The 15,370-nt window shown below is 44.5% G+C and overlaps 1 long non-coding RNA gene across 4 annotated transcripts in view; it reads left to right on the top strand.

Annotated features, from left to right (window-relative positions):
- Positions 1–15,370, top strand: part of LOC114014880 (uncharacterized) — a 121,374-nt gene that overhangs the window by 55,028 nt on the left and 50,976 nt on the right. The window lies entirely within an intron of this gene.

Genomic DNA, 15,370 nt, shown 5'->3' with positions numbered 1-15,370 from the left:
CTCAGGAACTTCTCAGGCCATCCTCTTCTTCTGGGGCCAGCACAAGTGCAGGTCACAAACCAACCTTAAAAGCTATAGTTTTTCTAAGTCTCATTACAAATTACTTGGCAGCTGTTGAGAGGCTGAAGCAACCTGTAATTGACTCTCAACAAGTCTTTCTTTTCATTCAGTATATGCAGTAAGCAGCAACCCACTACTAGAGCGTTTTGTGGTTTTGCACAGATCTGTGTATTGTAAGAGGAACTTCTTCCCTTGCCTTGCTCCTGGGTGTCCTTTCTGTTAGTGAATTTTCTTTCACAGCTGTGGATTAGCAGGTAACATTCAGAAGCCATTTTGTCTGTAGTTGGTTTTGTAGTTTTCCTTGTAGTCCACTGATCTGTGCAAACCAAAAACTCAAAGCCCATCTCTGGGGCCGTCAGCCTCTTTAGCTGAGGAGGAAAGTCCACCAACTTCTGTAAATAGAGAGGATTGTATGTGGCCCAGCGGTCTGTTGTAACTATGTGACTGACTCGTGAGGCTTTGCACTCAGCCCCGGTTCCAAATAGCCTCGATCCATTCCCTGCAGCCACCTGGGGCAACATGAGCAGTGCCGAGCAGCCGGCTGCAACTCGTAGTGCAATAGTCCTCACACTTCCTCTTTTATTGCTATATAGTAAAGTGCCCGCTGCCAGCCACACTTTGTAAAGCAATAAGCACACCGCAAACTCTGAAGACTTTCAATTTTTGATCTACCTTAAAATCTGACCACTTTAAAAATAAATAAATAAATAAAAGTTGGCAGTATTTGTACTTTGGGATATTTTTATTTTTTTTTTTTAAAGGAGGTGTAGTTAGAAATGCCAAAGCAAAGTTTGACCAAGGGGTCATTCCTGTCACCCCTTGGCAAAGGGGAAGGCAAGAAAGCTTTTCTGCAGAGTGGGTGCTCGTCATCATAATCAGTTGTGGTTTATGATTAAAGATGTATGGAATAGGGAGGAAAGCAGCTGATAGAATGTCTTGCTTTTTGTGTTCATTTTCACTGGCCAGCCTTTGTGAAGGACTTCCATCACAGAAATGAAACTGTAGCGCAGGTCTGGGGGCCGCAAGTGTAGCAGCATCAGCATGATTCGTTTCCCGCTTCTACCACTTTAGAGCCTTTCTTCCTGCCATTAGCAAATTCACAGACCCCAACAACTGTCAAAACCCTCAAGGCAGATGAAAGGAAGTGGATCCATTTTCTCTGAACCAGCTCCGTGACATTTTATGAAGAGCCTCTTAACAGATCCAACACTAGGAATGTTTTCATCTCTTCAGCTCAAGAATACCTTTTGAAGGCCAGCAGGGTCTGCAAGTGGGACAGGGATTAATGTAATCCTTTCCCCTGCCCCGTCTAGAACCTCTCCTGGAGGTAGCTTTATCTGCTGCCATCCTCTGCCATCAGCCTGACCCCCTTACTCCCCACACAAGCTCTGAATAGCTTTGCTCTTTCCCCGACGGTTACGTTTTTCTGTTACAATCAACAAACCGAAAGATCTACAAGAGTTAACGTAGCGCTTTAGGCTTATGTTTTGGAAAAACAATGTGTTGAGATAAATATTCTTTAGTTAAATAACAGAAAGTTTTATACTTACTTTCAAACCCTTTATATTGATAACTGTGGTTTCTATGACTACCACATAGTGGTATTCTGTGTTATTCCTCTGTACTGGTGATTCACAGGGCAGACAATGAAGACATTTGTGATCCCTTCAGTTATACATCAGCTGCAGCTATTAAAAAGTGAGGAAGACCATCAGTTAGTTTATAAAGCCACAGATGATGCTGCTGTCTAATCCCCATCTCCAAACAAGCAGGTTCTAGTGGTAACCAAGTGTATAGGTTTTTACACATTATAAATAATGTACAGACCTGGGCTTTGGACATAACTGTTTTCTTAGAATGCCTTTTCCCTGGACTGCCTCTTCTTCTGCCTTTGCTGTAGATAAAGGGAGAAAAGGGGAATTTCCAGAGATCTCAGCGTAGTCCTTATAGTGCATTTACTTTTCTTCATTTATAGAAATAGAATAAAAACCCTTGATACATATTTTCTAATACCATATATGAAAACTTTTTCAGCAACTTCACCCTTATCTTGGCAGTGCATATATGTTTAGAAATGTTTTTGTTTATTGCAGTTACAAGTATGTATGCTGCCCCTTAGAGTCCCTCTGCGGGAAAGGGTCTCCAAAAGAGGTATTTCTGCAAGCACAGACCGTGTTATGCAGGGAAGCTCTGCTGAAAAAGGCCAAACTGAGTCCAAGCAGTTGTAAGATAGGCCACTCAACTTGCACAGAAACAACTAGCATGTGAAAAAAGAAGACTGGCTCTAAACACCTAGGAACGGGTAGAGGAAAGTAAGAAGCCTGGGTAGCCTTTGGCCACCTTGCTGGCTGCATATTGCCTAGGACTGACTTCTTAGAAGCTTTTTTCTGTGAAAAAATGAAGAAACTCAAATATACAGTGCAAAAAAGGCATAGATTTTTCACAGAGTGAAATTTCAGCTGAAATATGCAGGTTTCTGTGTCATGCCAGTGACTGATACCCAGATTCCAATCAGTATAGTCAGGGCAAAGGCTGGTGTGCCATCTTCCAGCCTTCCCACCAAAATGAGAGTTCAGGAAGACCCTGGCTGAGATTGTAATTTCATTCACCGGTTTGCCTCCCACTTGCATGCAAAAGCCACAGGGACTAACTGGGACTGCGCTCTACCTGCTGCCCAGACACAGAGTACTAGCATCTCTGTCTTCAAAACTTCTCAGCCCAGCTCTCACATTTGAGCACAGTACCAGGACTGTATGAAATAGAGCACCATTTTTCTATGCCCTCATCTTTTGCCTGGCGGTTTGGTCATTTTTAAATCAAAAAGGTGTTTATTCCATAGACAATTTTTATGCAGCAGACTGAATGCAAATAATTTGTCTTCATTCCATCCTTGTGGGAAGAAAGGGAATCTATAGTGTCAGAAAAGGCTGTACAATACATTAATTTGTCATGGGAGGGGGGCGGGGGGGAATCATGTTTCTGACTTTTTAGGGTGCAGGTATACAACCACTTCGGGCTGCTTTTAGTGTCCTCTTCAAGTGTCTCAACTTAGCCAAGAAACTTATCCAAAAAATTCAGCAGGCTACATCGAGATGGTCCATGTTGAGTATGCTGAGAATGTCAAATACCAAACACAACTTTGTATTTGATGCAGACCAACACAGACATGTTTCTGGCTTTATCAGAAATTACTCAGCTTTGAGGGATCAGTTAGAATTGAAGTTCTCAATATTCCTACTGCAAGATGAAATAGGTGTGGGGGTTTTTTTGCTTTACATCTCATAAAGAAGTTAAAATCTGTGCAGACCCTTTTTCAGTAATCCTTGGAATCACATCTGCAACAGTCGAGGAGTAAAGTTCAGTGAAAATTCACATAGCAAATTAAAAACACATGTTACGGTCTTAAGAGAAAGCGGATGTGTACCTATGCCCATTGCCAAGTGGAGAGATGCTGCGGTGTGTATCTGGGGATTGATTCTCACCTGTCAGTGGCTGCCAAATCAAAGCAGCTCCACCGAGGTCAGAAGCACGAAGGCACTGTGGTGTCGGTGAGAGCTGAAACTGGGCCCACACAGCCCATTAACTGACTTGGAGAACAGAAAGTCCAAACTCAGAAAAACTCTAGTTTCTCTTTTTTTTTTTTTTCCTTGATGTGAACTTATTGATATAACTCAAAAACTTATTCAAAGAGCTGCTTTACAGAACAAGCATAAGAAGCTTCTTAAACTTTGGCTATTTCAGCTTTCTTAGAAGGAAACGGAAATAGTCTTTCCTGGGTAGGAGTAACCCCAAACCAGCAGTAACCATTCCTGTGATGTTGTATTTCTGTTGCACGCTTCTGAGGCAGGGAGGCAGGTCCCCAGCCCCAAGGAGCGGGTGCAGCCACTGGGCAGTCTGTTGCCCTGGGATGGCTGCAGGAACTCTCCAGAGGAGACGTGGCACCTGCAGCCTTCTTCAGACTGGGCTTGCCGTGGCCTGGGGGCCCATAGCCACTTCCCAGCCATCCCTCTGCTCATCCCACACTGCACCCTTTGGGAAAATGCCTCACTGAGAATTTAGCTTTTCTTAGCTAAATGCTCCAAACCCCACCACCTCCCCAAGTGTTTAATCAATGTTTATTTTGGAGAGGCAAGCAGAAGAAAATGCTCAAAATGCTCCTCAAACCTCGAATTGCTATCTTACAACAACTGTCTTCATTTAAAACTAAGCGGTTGTAATTTCTATGGATATACATCTGTGCTCTGTTGCTCTCCATTTATGTTCTGTGTTAATATGCTCAATCTTACCCATGTTTGCATTCTGCAAACAATACACTGCCAGAAGGTACGTTTTTGATTGGACTTCTGTTCATCGTATTTTGTATTTAATATAACAGACTGTATTTAATATAATATCCAGGAATATTCTCAATGAGTGTTTGTGTGTACTTGGGGTCAAATATTTCCTAGGAGTGTTGCACTAAATGGAATATATCTAATGTCCAAGAAACTGCTTTCAAGACTGTTTGGATGTTGCTTCACTGTGGCTTCCTTCACCAGGAAAAATCCAGAGCCAAATGGAGGGCTCTCTCACCACAAAAGCAAGCAAAGAGGCAAGCTGCAGTGGGCGGCACCTGCCTCCTGTCTCCCTCTGCTCTTTTCTCAGTGGGTTGTGGTGTGCGACACGGTATTTCTGTGCAGGTACATCGGCCGCACAATTATGCTCATTGGCTGGTATGGTGGGGCAAGGAGTCAAGGCTTCAGTTACCTGTTGCCCCAAACTTCCCTGCCCTTGTGGGTACCCACATGACAGCCCTGGGGAGATGCTCATGCTTCCTTGCACAGTGACTGCCCTTCCCTGGCACAGCTCCATGCCCTCCACTTCTGAATAATGATCTTGTTTCTAAAGTGGAATATGTAATAGGGAAAAGGAGGTGGCCAGAACTCAAATGAAGGAGAGAAAAGAGCAGATGAATTAATTTGGGGATGGTCTTATGATGTTCTTGCCCTCTATTTCCCTACTCTTCTTCCAAGCTCTCTGCAGTTATTTCGGTGTCAGTGCTGCTAGCCACATGGTTAAGATTCAGTTTGCAAAAATGTATGCTTACAGCAAGGAAGACTTACCCTTTAACCTTTAGCAGCCATTTCCTCTGAAAAGCACAAGTTTCATTTTCGCTTACAGTGAAAAATGTGTGGAGGGGGAAGGGGAAGAGAACCTCATCTCTTTGTAAAACAGCCGAATGGTTCTATTTTCATTCTCTGCACCAAACTTTTCACGTAGCTCTTTTTGCATTATGCAGTGTGCCCTCAGGAAAGAGATCTGGAAGAAGAAGCAAATGCAAACTCTCTCGTTAGTCTTGAAAGACCTGTTCTTGAGCATTTGGGGTCAATCCCCTTCAGCGGGTTCATTTTCCTTCATTGCAGTTTCATGAATTTGGCCATAAGCAAAAAGCAGGCTTTAGTTTAAAAAAGAAAAAAAAAAGTATCCGTTAAACAAAACTGAAAATTGCTTGCCACATGGAAAAGTCAGGATAGTAGAAGGAATCCCACATCCCTGCAACATATCTAAATGTTTTATGAATAAGGTACTGTAGCACCAGCAGCCAATGGTGCTGTTTTCACCTAGGGTAAATCCATGGAACCCATGGCAGGAGTTCTAAAAACAGGACAAAGAAGAGATATTTTCACTTGAATCTCTCTCACTCAAGTACCTTTCTGCCTAGGAAATATGCTTTCTTTTCAGGTGTGACATGACTTGAAAGATGGGTAATAACATGCCAGAACTATCAGCTTTATCACAAGTCAATGATTTTGAATTCAGCTCATTTTTCTAATGGTCAACAATTTTTACCAAGAGAGGAAAGTTTAGGTGCCCATTTGCTGTAAGTGCAAGAGGAGGCTAAACCCCCATCTCTGCTGCCTCCTGCGCTCTGTTCTTCCTCCCTGCCGGTTCCCCAGGCCAAGCAATGTGTACAGTGATGGCATGACAGGATGAACTCCCACATCACCCTCAGTCTGCTGCAGCATTTCTGTGAGTAACAGTGAGCGGTTTCTAGTTTTGTCAGCCTGCATTCTTCCACAACAACCAAAACAGATTAAATACTTCTTTTCTTCCCTTAGCAAATTGTCCACTCTCAACTTGCCAGCTACCAAGGCGTTATCCTCTAGCTCAACAGCATCTGGGCTTCTCCTCTCCTGCAGCCTGCCTGGTCTGGGTGCGCCTGGAGAAGGGCTGTCAGGACTGCCCTGCCCCACTGCAGGGTCGCAGCAAGGGAGGGGACCCTGCGCAGCGGCCCTTGCCCCCTGTGCCCTCTTCCAGCAGCACCGCAGCCCAGGGCACAGCACCCCTGAGCCACCATCTGCCTTCCCTGGGCCGCCTCCTGCTCCACAATGGCATTTCTGAAGTTTTCGTACACTTTTAAGATGAGTTGTTAGGTGTCCGTCTTCCCGTAAAAGCTTTTTATATTCTTTTCAAATGAAAAATCCATGATCTTATGAAAAATTTCGCTTTCAAACTTCTTTCTTTCAAACAAGCATTGTCACACTTTCTCACTCTCACCAAATGATGGTCTGAACAGAGCCCCTGGTCCCCCAGCCGCAAGAACACCACTCGGTCACCCGCCTCCTGTCACATGCACATTTCAGGGACAGCAGCTCCTGTGACCTTTCTCAGCCCCCCTGTGCCCTGTTAAACCTCTGCTGTCTTTGTGGAGGTGAGCAGAGAGGAGAGCACCACCCCCCCCAGACAACAAAGGGTGCTGGAAACAATGCTGGTGCTGATACCTTTCACAAGGGTTCCTTGTATACCAATACACATACTACCCACAAAATAGCAGAGGAAATAATAAGATACCATGGCAAGCACAGTGAAGAGATTTGACTGAAAATAACAAGGTTATTGGTGAAATATGAATATGTAAGAAATTTCCTCAATGTGTTGTGAACTGAATCAGGAGTATTAATTCTTGCGCTCTTCTTTTGAAAAGGAAAATGCAGTGGGTTAATTCTCTTATCAAAGTAAACATAAATGAGGCAGTCGTATGGGATAAAGGTGTAACGGAGGGAGTCGGGTGTGTGGGAACGGAGGGTGCATAATGTATTAGCATCAGCAACACAGCCTGATGGGTGAAGGCTTTTATACTACCTCCCTATTGATAGGTATTTCAACCAGCAGTAAAAAACAGCTCTTGACACTCATCTGTAGGGAAAAATATCCACGTAGTCTTTGCTGTAGGACCAATTAGCCTGTGAAAGCAGTTGGGGGGAGGGGGGAAGACGCAGGATATAAATGCGGGATGCATCCACACTTGATTACTCTAATGAAATGTCCATTGATTCCTATAGATTAATGTGAGAAGAACGGCAGCTGCGGAGTGGCTAACACCTCTAGGTCAGCAGCTCTGTGTGTGTGTGTGTGTGGATGTGTGTAATGGAGGGGGTAGCACACAGCCAGACCAAGGTAGACAACAGAGGGTTAGTCTGGCTGCGGAGGGAGAGGTGGCTGAGGTGCGTGGAAGTGACAGCCAGCAAGGGAGGGAGATCCACGGGAGGCCACAGCGAGGGGCTGCAGGCACAGCGCGGTCCTCCCTGCCTCGCTCACCGCCGCTGCCCCTCGCTCCCATTTGACTTTGCTGCAAGGCAGGCTGAGCTCACAGGTCATCTGTTTTTGTTAGATTAATTTGATTCAGCATGTAGGAATAGAGGGCTGAGCGGGCTAATGGCTCTCTGCAGGTGACATTGGGAATGGTCAGCACTTGCATCCTCCTCCCCCATCCCTGTGGCTGCAAAAGAAAAGTCACCAGCGAGGGGCTCCCCCTGCGCCAGGGCTGCTGGCAGCACCACGCTAACCAGGGCATCCTGCACCACGGCCCCCATCCCTGGCACCACCTCATGCTAGTGATTTCTTCACGTCTCAAATACAAATCCCTTATCTCTTGCTCCATGTCATCGAGAGGGACTTAATTACGATAAGGGGCGAGGGATTTGCTGAGTGACTTCAGTGCTTGGCATGAGGCTACTTTTATCATGCAGGGAACAGAGTTACTGGGGGCTCTGCCATGACTGTCACAGAAGGTGCACCATATCCTCTCACGTGGTAACGCTGGTGTTTTATCATCGAAGGTGATGTGCAGGCAGCAACCTGCCTCCCATGCAAGGGGAGCCTACAGAAGTGGCCCCACGGTGCAAGATCGGAGCTGTAAATTGCATTGAAGGGAAGAGGCGGATGTGAAAATATGAAGGGGTGAAATATTTAGGCTGGTATTCTAGAAATGAAATTTTAGATAAAAATATCTCTGGACAAGATTCTCAGGGGCGTAGCACCCAACAGTTACACAGGTTGCCAGATTCTTCTGGTCACAACAGAGAAAAATCTGCCTCTGTTGCTTATTACTGAGGGTGAGGAGTCTTGTAGCTGTAATGCACTGTGAGGAGAGCTTGATGTCTTCAATAAAGAATGCAAAATAATTAGCCACATTGTGGCTGTTATTCCAGTTGCTCTCAATGCATGTTTTACCCTGTCGTTGTAGTACTTACGAATTCAACATCAGCCAAAAATTCAACAACGTTTCTTAGCAATATGTTTGAATGGGGTCAGGCAATCGCAAGACCCACATGACACTGCAAAGATCAGGGTCCCCTGGGAAGCGTAGGATCCGGCAGTTGGGTATTACAATTCCTGCTGTATTTACAAACTCTGGGGGAAAGATGGATCCTAACTCTAAGTCATGGCTTTGAGCAACCTGCTACTGTATTGGCAGCAATTACATCAAATGCCCAAAACTGATACTAAGAGATACTCTGTTCTTTGGTAGGTGTGCATTTCTGCAAATACGGGCAGAAAAAGCTCCAAGCCTGTATGGTGCAGAGGTTTCTCCAAGGCACGCTCTGCCCCAGTCACACCAAGGGCTCTCTAGGATCCCCAAGTGGATGCTGCCACCGCTGCTCCCTGAAGGCAGTGGAGCTCTCCCAGTGGGGCCCAGCCCTGCCAGCACCAGGGCTTCAGCCAAGCCTGGGCAGTACTGGGCACCTCTGGCTGTAGGACTACTCCTGTCTTTGTGCAACCAAGCGACAAAACTTTTTGTCACCATCTGCAGAGCATAATTTATCCCTGAAAGCACAAATAAATATCAACACATGGTGTGCAGATTGCAATATTTCCCCAAGACTGCTCTATAACCACTTACACCTAACAAAACCTGCTCCTCCTTGGGGGGTGCACAAAGCCCAGCAGAGCCGGTGCCTGGGGCTGAGGCTGCGCCTCACCTGTGAGCAGTGGCCACAGTGTCCCCAGCTGTCCCACCTGGCAAAGGGCACCATGGAGAGGCAGGAGGGGCTCAGCCTCCGGTGCAGCACTGACCTTCACTGCTGCAGCCAGACCTACACAAAAATGCTGCCACCTCCTTTGATCACCATCAAACACCGACTTTCAACTAAAAGTTTTCATTTCTGTCTATTGTTCAAAACCATGCTTATCAATGACTTCACTTTTCAGCTCAAGATTTTTACTTCTGTTCTACCGGTATTTTAATTTTATACTTTCTCCTGCAAAAACACCTTGCTGCTCTCAGGTAAATAACTGTATCCGAGCAAAGATTTTTGTCATGCCACATCTCCCCCTCTTCCAGAATGGCAGGACATACAGCATGCAGTCTGTGTAGATGCAGTATGGATAAGGAATTAAAATGCAGAGCCTGGTTACTCCAGCGCGCAGGGTGCATGCGTGTGTGCAGGTGTCCATAGTGGCAGCCGGGGCACTGGCAGCGGTGGCGCGGGCTGTCCCTTTAAGCTTGCCTGGTGTATTTTTAGAAAGCATAAATAGGCTGCATTCTGCCACTTGCTCACTATCCAAGACATAAAAAGGAAGGGCTTTCTGCTTTCTTCAAGTCTCCTTCCCCTGCTGGCACCATATAAGTCTGTCTTTTAAGCAGTACAGGTCCACAGCTCTTTTTTTTTTCTTTTTTTTTTTTATATTGCGAAGCTGCAGAACTCTAACCGGTGGTTCAATAAATTGTATTACATCCCCTTCGTACTGAATGCCCTACAAGCTTTGGCTTTCCATGTGTAATTGCAAGCTGTTATTAGCCCAGAGCTTTGTCCGTTACTGTGCCACACATTGCTGAGCGGTCAATTTTTTTCCCCTGCCATTTCCTTTGCTCACACCATGCTGACCACGTTGGCCAGGCGCTGCCCGAGGTTTATAGTGCAGCATTGATTTTTCTTTTCTCTCAATACTGACAGAATCATAGATCCAAGGCAAATAAAGAAATGCATTCTGTGGTGATGAAATGTCTTTCGTTCAGCCTGGATTGAATCAAAGGCCATCACAGAAATGTTCTACTCTAAAATGCTAGTGAAGCTTAAGGCATTGTTGGAAAATGAATTTTCCATTTTCTTAGCTGTAATTTGGATTCTCAAATCACTGTGCTAAAAATAATCAGATAAAATTGAATATAGACTACAAGCCTATGTAAAATGTTATTTGTTAGGTTTTGCAAGCCACTGCAGCTGATACGAAAGGAATCTGGCAATAGATCAGAAAAGTAATTGCTTAGGTGGATTTCTAGTAAGTATGTTGCATTACTTTGAATACCAACGTATAAGATGACTGCCCTATAATTCATACAAACCATGGTAAATAACCAAACCATAAAGATACGGTTTCCATATCTACTGGAGGAAGATATTTCTATTAAAATATCATCATCTTATATCACCTACTTCTCAATGATGAGTATTTTTGCTTTTTGTTTGGGCGTCTCAAAAGACTTTTTAAGATGGGCTAGTGTCATTGTCCCTGTTACACAGACTGAGAAATAGAAATAAAAAGAGTCTGGGGACAGGACAGTCACACAGTGAATCTCTGGCAGTGCCTGGAAGAGAACTTTGGTGCTCAGAAGCTTAACACTATTTTCAATGCAAAATAGAAATAGCCACGATTTTCATGACAGGTGGGAAAGGGTCGCTCCGTGTGATACTCTTACCACCACGGGCTGCTAGGGACCAGAGGTGGCCCCGGTCTGCACGGTTGGCTGTGCTGGCATGGGACTTCAGTTGGCCATAGAAAGGGAGCGTCTTTTCTGATTTTTAGGCAAATAACATTTCTCATAGGACAGAGCCAGCTTAATAACCCAGACCTGTCATCTTGGAAAACAGAAGACAAACCACACATCAAAGATTTCCCCATATTCTGGGGGTTCTTTTTTTCTTCCTTTTTTTTTTTTCATTCGTGACTTTACACCTGGTGCATGTGGCCATTAGAAAATTAACCCGACTTGATATCAGTAGTTTCTTCCTTGAATAAACAAGTAAATTGTGCAAAAAGTCTGAGCGGAGGATCCTCACGTCGCCTCCCTCACAGGACATGGCATCCTTCCCTCTATGGCCCTGCAAAGCCTGGACTTCTACAGGGCCCCAAGGTAAATGTTACCTTACCTGGCAGTCCAAAATGTCCTCTGACTCCATACCTGAGGGAGATCCCACAGGTTTTAGTGAAAAGCTAGGGAAAAATTTAAAAAAAAAAAAAAAAAAGAAAGAGAGAGAAGGAGGGGAAAGGTACCCAGAGGATAAAAAGAGATGGATTCAGCAAAGTTAAAACTGCAAACTGAAAAAAAATTTATATTTTAATGTAGTCCTTGAGCAATATTGCATTAATTCCATAGCTTCGGACCTTTCTTTTTCACCTTAATGACTACACGTCTAATATCAACACACAGTTTTTATAGCTATTTCTTCAGCATCACATTCCCAGCAATGCACAATAGGTCTTTACACTGCATATCAAATCAGATTATTTTTCTTCACTGATGATTAAAAAAGAAAAAATTCTAAAAAGAAATCAAAACCTTTTGGGGTCAAATTCTGTGTCTTATTCAAAAAGAAATGCTTCTGAACCTTCTTTTTTTTTTTTTTTTTAATCAAAAGACCACTAAGAAACTAAGTAAGTTAGAATAGAAAGCCTGTCAAGTTTTAGATTCCTTCCTCCATCTGTAATCATGTGGGATTTTTCCCTACAAAATTTCTCAAAAGGTTACAGTGAATCTTCATTATTCACGGTAAAAGACTTTGTTGTACAAAGTGCTATGTAGCTTTCGTTTGTAATTTTTAAGAACATTCCACAGTGGAAACAAAATCAGGGTTGGCTCCCTCCCATTTGTCTTCCCAATCTGATTCTCCCCTAAGGTTCAGAAACTCTTGAGAAACCCATTATTTTCTCTTCCTTCCATTTTGCCCCACTTGAGCCTCATGGTATTCAGTAATATGTAAAGCTACAGCAAAGACGACTCTGCAAGCTGCCCTGAAATCAACTGCAAACTGGCTGAAATCCTGGGAAACACAGCTCTGTCTAATGATCACCTACATTAGACCTGCAATGATTTTCAGGTCTTTCACCCACCGTGGATATCATTATGCAGTCATCACAACCATTCCCTTTTAGGTAAACCTTTGTCCCACCAGTTATCTCAGACCTGCTTGCTCGTGTTCCCGACACAGGCACAGGGCAGACCTCAGCAGTAACCAGAACGAGGGGCTGCTCTTTAGGTGTGTCGAAACCTTCCAAATTCATTTATCAGGATTTTTGAGAGAAACAGATTTGGGTTGAGATTTAAATTCAGATTTGGGGCTTGTATTTGGACAAATACCTCACTTAGGAGCTAGACCAAAGGAGTGGAGGTTTCCAGGTGTTGGTAAACAGTCCAACAAGGATGGAGAGTGACATTCAGCAAAGGTACTGTGGGCATGGTTGTACAAGGTAGGGACAAAATTAAGATGTGTCCAGATCTAGGAACACAGCTGCCTTTCTGCCTCTATCACTTTATGGATTTGCAACATCACTTGTGGCTAAAACCCAGCCATTGCTCTGCACAGGCTGCAGTCAGGAATCGCCACTCTAAATCCTAGGAAGGGGAAAGCGAGGAGAATCTACAAACAGGATTAGTGTCAGGGAATGCAAGCATGATGAATACTTCCACGTATTACCAAATTGTATACAATAGCCTAAGTACGTAGGAAATCATTGACGGGGAAAAAACCTGTTAATTGGATCATATATGAAATTTGATGTTTTCTTAATGTCTCAGCTGGTGAGTAAGTGCTTGTTGACTGGTGCATAATCTCTGTGTTTTTATCAAATGCCCGTACTAGCAAGCAGCTATGATAATTAATTTTTAAGGTGGATGAAAAACATCATCTATGCTCGCAGTCCCAAATGGACATCTTTTCTCTGATCCACTGGGTTCTTTAAGTGTAACAAGCAAAAATGGTTGAGCAAGCAAAGAGCAAAGGAAATCAGAGTGGCATCAATATGCAAAGCAGCTCTGTTGTAACCTGCCGTTCAGCGGGGAAGCGCCGTTCCGCACTCCTGCTCAGCAAGGAGCAGCTGTTGGTTTAACATGAAAAAAGGGGCAAAAAGGAGTTAACATTTATGTGGCAGTAAGAAAAGAATATTAATAATAGTGATTCCAGTTCTACTGTGCAAACAGTGGAGATCTTACAGGACCTGACAGCGTTGGTTGGTCCGAGGGCCAGATGTGTGGCCGAGGTTGCAGCCAGCTCCTAAGCTCTGCAGCCGAGCGTGAGCTTGGTCTGACCGTACGGTTCACATCCCTGGTTAAAGATGTGTAACTGCAGGCTTGATTTTTGAGATCCCTCTGTTCACAGAAATCTGCTAAAGCAAATGCTCTGCCAGCTTTACCAGCTGCTTTCGGAGGCTGTGGGCTGTGCTGCTCACCAGGGAAGGGGCGTTTGTGGTTTGCCCTGCTCTGTCACAGTCCTCTGTACTGGTACCTGCCTTAGGTGATGTGATGATCCTCTGCGTATCTGGCCTGCAAAAACAGTGGCAGCAGCAGAAAGTCTTTATGTGTATGGCGAAACAGAAAGTTTTGTGAAGCACTTTGGGGAAGAACATGTGTGTGGAAAGCCCAGGTCCCTTTTGAGGAGTTCATCTTCCTCAACCTCTTTGAAGGTCATCTTTCAGCAAAAGATCAGCAATGATTCCTTGGCATATTTGCGGTGTTTAGCAGTCGTCACCCTACAAATACCAAACCTGCCTGGAGGACCTGATCATTTTCTACATAAAGGTCCCCTGCAAAGTGCCTTCAGCCCTTCCTGGGTTGAAGCATCCCTCGGCACCTTGCCCAGCCCAGTAGGTGCACGCTTCTAAACAGCTGCCAATACATGTGAATTTGCATAAAGCATACAGAAAACTAGCAAAATCATGATGTTCATTGGGATGTTCTGTCTAAATTGAGACTTTTAAGCACTAATAATAATTAACTACTTTCTTAGCAACGAAAAAGTCTTAAATGCCTATTTACTTAACAGTCCCCTAGGGTGTCTTTGCTCTGAATGGGCTAAAAAATCTTAGCTGCAAAATAAGCAGGCGATTCCAATCAATAGAGCCAGAGGACTATATTGATTACCAGAACTCCATTCTTTAGTCATTAACCCTGTGAATTCTTTACAAAAGCTGTACAGGACAATTCCTAGCCACTATACCATTTGAGGAGTCATTCCGCTATTTGAATGTCATTAAACTTTCATAGCTTGTTTACAGCCCCTTCAGCCTCGCCTGAAGGATGGTGCTCCGAGGCTCACCGCCACGCAGCTACGCATCGCCCAGCTGAACTGACAAACAGCATTAATCAAGCCCGGAAATTTCCTCCGCTGATAGTTTTTCGTGTTGTTTATTGCTAATATTGCTACAGAGCAGGGAGACAGATCACAGAAGGAGTGAAATAGTATTCTTAATTTTTTCCACGTTTCAGCTGCAAGCCAGAACACTGTATCTGGTGATAAACACAACTTTGACTCATCCTTGTAGGGAAAAGCACCCGTGTACCTCGTAGGTCCCTACCTCCATACCAGATGCCACAGGGCTCCAGATGTGAACTGCAGGGGAATGACACAAGTGGGGCAGTGGGGAGGGAAGGCAACAGTGAGGTAGGAGGAGGAAGTGATGCCAGGATAGCTCGTCAGGTCTCTCCACCTCCTTCCCCTCGCTGGGTCCTGTGGGACCTGCCCCCACAACACCTCCCTCTCAGCAGCCCTGTATTTAAGAGAAGATTCTCGCATTTCAGATTAAGAAAGTTCATGACACACGGTAATGGCTCTAAATGGTAAATTGAATCACACAGACAACAATTGAATAGAAGCAGCACAAATGAGCCAAATGTCAGCAATTTCAGGGGATGCTGAAGGAACTCCCAGCAATCACAGGTCCACTGTGAAGACAGGCACTCTTCGTCTTCAAAGTTCAGGTGGCTCTAATGGTATAGAACATGTAATGTTCTGTAATGTAGTGTTTCTTTGCTATGGAAACAGAGCTGACCAGC

This window comes from Falco cherrug, chromosome 7 (genome assembly GCF_023634085.1).
Source record: "Falco cherrug isolate bFalChe1 chromosome 7, bFalChe1.pri, whole genome shotgun sequence".
Classification (NCBI taxonomy): Eukaryota; Metazoa; Chordata; class Aves; order Falconiformes; family Falconidae; genus Falco; species Falco cherrug.
This window is presented reverse-complemented; position numbering and strand designations above follow the sequence as displayed.